Source organism: Lycium barbarum, chromosome 6, assembly GCF_019175385.1.
Source record: "Lycium barbarum isolate Lr01 chromosome 6, ASM1917538v2, whole genome shotgun sequence".
Classification (NCBI taxonomy): Eukaryota; Viridiplantae; Streptophyta; class Magnoliopsida; order Solanales; family Solanaceae; genus Lycium; species Lycium barbarum.
The window spans coordinates 44,960,695-44,965,402 of NC_083342.1; the positions used below are offsets into that span (position 1 = coordinate 44,960,695).

At 38.0% G+C, this 4,708-nt stretch overlaps 1 long non-coding RNA gene across 1 annotated transcript; it reads right to left on the bottom strand.

Annotated features, from left to right (window-relative positions):
* Window positions 1–312: 312 nt before the first annotated feature.
* Window positions 313–3,118, bottom strand: LOC132599697 (uncharacterized). Its single transcript, XR_009566948.1, has 3 exons — window positions 2,767–3,118; window positions 1,923–1,994; window positions 313–698 (listed from the first exon to the last, which is right to left on the bottom strand). It is a non-coding gene; the product is annotated as an uncharacterized LOC132599697 (long non-coding RNA).
* Between the last annotated feature and the right edge of the window lie 1,590 nt (window positions 3,119–4,708).

Below are 4,708 nucleotides of genomic sequence, written 5' to 3' on the forward strand. Positions count from 1 at the left end.
ATTTGGTTTCTAAACCCATTAATGATTTGAGTTACCCCTACTAACGGGATTATGAACATAATCCATAATGAGTGATTTGACTTATATGCTATGATTGTGATTCAGCTATTTTGCCATGATTAGTATTGTTTGTATTTGGCCTAGCTACTCAAGATGAAGGGTAGTCACTGTGGATCCTATGTCACGACCCAGTCCCGTGGGCCGCGACTGGTGCTCTATTTGGACACCCAAACAGACTTACGTACCAGATCGACATATCAAAATTCATTCAAACTTAACATACGTCATTTTAAGAAAATACTGAAAACAAATATCATCTTAAGCGGTCGCCCGTATAGAAACATCATATCCAAATCCAATAGATTGGCGGAATACACATCGCCAGATATATATATACATATACAGACAAATGGGCCGTTTTGGCCATAATAGTAAACGGGGCCGCATTAAGACGCAAATCATAATCACAAACGAACAAACATGACCCATGGCCCACATACATGGCTACAGGCCTCTACAAAACATAACAGAACATATGACGGGACAGGGCCCCGCCGTACCCCAGATAGTCATACATATATACAGAGACATATACCATGAAAGGTCTTTACCAAAAGTATGGGCTCCGAGTCAAAGGAGCACTCCAAAGTAGCAGAATGTATCCTACACTAGCGGGTCACCAGAACAAACGTCTGTACCTGCGGGCATGAAACGCAGCCCCCGAAGAAAGGGGGTCAGTACGATATATGTACTGAGTATGTAAAGCATGAGGTACAGTAATCCAAATCAGAACTGAAATAAAGAGTATGGAAAGCAGATACAGAACCAGTATATCAAACCTGTTTTAAAAACATAAGTAATGCAAATAAAAATCATGCATAAGGCTCAGGAACGTGGTCGCCACTCCGACGCTGGCGCCACAACACATCATACTCCAGAAGGTTTCAAATCTCCGTACAATCCCCGAACATATCGTATCATCATATCATATCACCATATCAGAACATATCATATGTCATATCACATCATAACGCCGTATATAAGCGGAACCCGACCCTATGGAGAGGCCTCGGGAACCGTAACACATCATACTCCCGAATATAACATAGTGCGCACGATCACAAAACCGGCCCGGGAACCGGTGAACGATGTCATAGTAGTAGGCACGAGCGGAGTAGTGCAGAAACCATATGCATATAAATAAATAAGTTATTTTCAAAACTCGATGAACAAATATATGTACGACATCCGAAGGCTCGGAGATCAGTTTCGGGTCAATCGGAGTTAGTATACGAAAGTTACAAACTTTTGAAGTACGGAACTTTCTAAAAGTATTTCAGAAGCTCTTTTCGGAATTTCAAATGACATTCATATTAGGGGAACTTTCAACCATTTCTATGGAGCAAATCAAATGGAACCTTTAAGATCATATGTATGTATCAAAATATATGTATCCAAACTTTAGCCATATCAACTTTTTTTTTTATCATCATTCGGAAGTATACTAACTAGAATCTTTGGAGCCGAGAATATTTCATACGTCATACTTGGAAATTTAAGTATCATTCATATTAGAAGACTTTCAAACATCATTATGGATCACATATTTATATTAGGAAACTTGCGGATAAAATTATGGATCAAATCAAATGGGGACTTTAAGACCATATTTTCATATCGAAATATTCATCAAAGGCTTTAATCTTCTCGTTTTTCTTTCGAACAACATTCGGGACATTACAAATAGAATCTTTGAACATCATAGAATATGTATCCCGCCATATAGAATAGCTTATGGAGGTCAAAGATGTTAGCCAACCTAGTGGCTCTAAGAATAGGATTTTCTCTATAAGCATACATATACATATTGTTTATTCCAAAAGAGATCATGCCCAAAAGAAGGAATGGTAGGCTTTACATACCTCAATCGCTCACTACCAAATCTCGATCACTCGCCAAACAAATCCCGACTCAAATCTCGGGCTCTCCAATATCTACAATAATATTATCAATTTCCAAAAAAATTAGCTACAAGTACTTAGAATTTTAATTCTAATTAGTATTTTTCTACCGAAATTTCGGCAGCACCTCCCCTGTAAATTCAACATCCCCGAGAATTAAACTCGGCCAAATTCATCAACAACCATACCAACAACACCAACAACCAAACCAATAACATCAAAAACCAATTTAAAATGCATTCCAACACTAGTAACCTTCCTTTCAACATAATTCACGGACATTCCATTCAACTACGGATTTTTCAAGCCAATATCAACACCTACACATTCATTACCAATTCATGACCATTCAAGTGCAATTCAAAGCATTTCATACCATTTTACAAAATATACAAAAAAATCCACCAAGACTAGAATTCATCCGAAATCTCCAACCTTCGACACAACATTCACAACACATTTTTTTTTTCATCTCCCAATTTCATCAACAACAACCAAAATTTGCACTTTAATAATTTCATTCCCATAATTACATAATCTATAATAACATCACATACTTTCCGACAACAACTTAACAACAAATTTTTCATGCCAACTAGAACTAGAATTCTTCCATTTGCATTAAAAGGCCATTACAACACAATTAACATAGTAAATAAAATTTGATCATTCCTCTCCATCAATACCCATTTTCGGTCACACACACACATACCCATGACACAAAATTTTCATACTCTACATTCATTCCCACATACTACCACATATATATAAAATTCTTCCAAGCCCAAAAGAGTAGAATTCTTACCTTTTCCAAATTCTCCTCTTTGTAAAAAAAGTACTTTCTTGCCTCCAAATTTGTATCACATTGAAAAGGGTTTCCAACTTAATAGGAATTCAAAGAGATGAATTTTAAACCAAGGATTAAGGCTCCAATTTTTTTTATTTTTGTTTTTAAAGAGGCCGAGTGCCCTTTTTTTTTTCTTGCTCTTTCTCTCTCTTGTTCTTGAAAGTTCTATGGTGTTGAAGAAAGAATGGCCCCTTCTTTGTTATTTATTTCCATGGTCTTAAATTTTACTTGGGCTTGGGCCTTTTTCCATAACCATGACCGGCCACCCCTTTTATTTGGGCCTCTTGTTCTTTTTTTTTTTCACTAGCCCAATTCATTTAGGGGCTTATTTTGTAATTCTCGAAACTAATTTTCGAAATTCCAATTTTTGCCCTTAGCCTTCCTCGATATTTCCATATCAACATTTCATAGTCAACACACATATATCAAATAAAAAAATCAAATCATGGCCTTATTTCTTACAAGTCAAAATTATTTCAGATTTTCTGAATGTGCGAAAATGCGGGATATAACATTCTCCCCCCCCCCCCCCCCTTTAGAACATTCGTCCTCGAATATTAAATTAGCCTTATAGGTCTTATAAACATTTTGGGGGAGGTTCTTTATATGGGCCACACATATAAATAATTCATTAATCAACATAATCAAATACGGAATTTAGATTACCTGAAGGCATAAGAAACAGGTGAGGGTACTTCTTCTTCATCTCGTCCTCCGCTTCCCAGGTCATTTCTTCTCTATTATTATTTCGCCACAAGACCTTAACAGAGGGTACATCTTTGGTGAGTAGTCTCCTCACCTGACGATCCAGAATAGTTACAGGTTGTTCATCATAAGACAATTCCTCCGTTACCTGAATATCCTCTATGGGGAATACTCTGGAAGGATCACCAATACATTTACGAAGCATTGACACATGAAATACCGGATGTACTGCCTCCAAATCGGATGGTAAGTCTAGCTCATAGGCGACCTTGCCTATCTTCCGAATAATCTGATAAGGCCCAATATATCGCGGACTGAGCTTTCCTATTCTGCCAAATCTTATCACACCTTTCATAGGTGACACTTTTAGAAATACCCGGTCACCAATCTAGAACTCTAACGGTCGACGCCGTTTATCTGCATATGATTTCTGTCGACTTTGAGCTGCTAATAACCGTTCCCGAATGAGTTTTACCTCATCGACTGCTTGCTGGATCATATCTGGCCCGATCAACTTTGTTTCACCCACATCGAACCAACCAATCGGAGATCTGCACTTTCTACCATATAAGGCTTCATACGGTGCCATCTGAATGCTGGAATGATAACTATTATTATTATAAGCAAATTCAATTAGCGGCAAATGATCACCCCAACTACCTCTGAAATCAATAACATAGGCCCGTAGCATATCTTCCAGCGTCTGAATAGTACGCTCGGCTTGCACGTCAGACTGATGATGGAATGCTGTACTAAGACTCACCTGAGTCCCTAACCCGTCCTGAAACGATCTCCAGAAATTAGCTGTAAACTGTGCACCTTTGTCGGATATAATAGATGTCGGAACTCCATGACGCCTTACTATCTCTTTAATAAAAAATCGGGCTTATTCCTCAGCCGAATAAGTGATCCTGACTAGAAGAAAATGGGCTGATTTCGTCAGTCTATCAACAATAACCCAAATAGAATCATACCTGCGTGGAGTGCGCGGTAAACCTGTAATGAAATACATATTAATTATTTCCCATTTCCAAGCTGGGATTTCCATTTCCTGCAACAATCCGCCGGGCTTTTGATGCTCGATCTTAACTTGCCGATAATTTGGGTATTGAGCAACGAACTCTACAATATCTCTTTTCATACCATCCCACCAATATAACATCTGAGATCATGGTACATTTTAGTGGATCCAGGA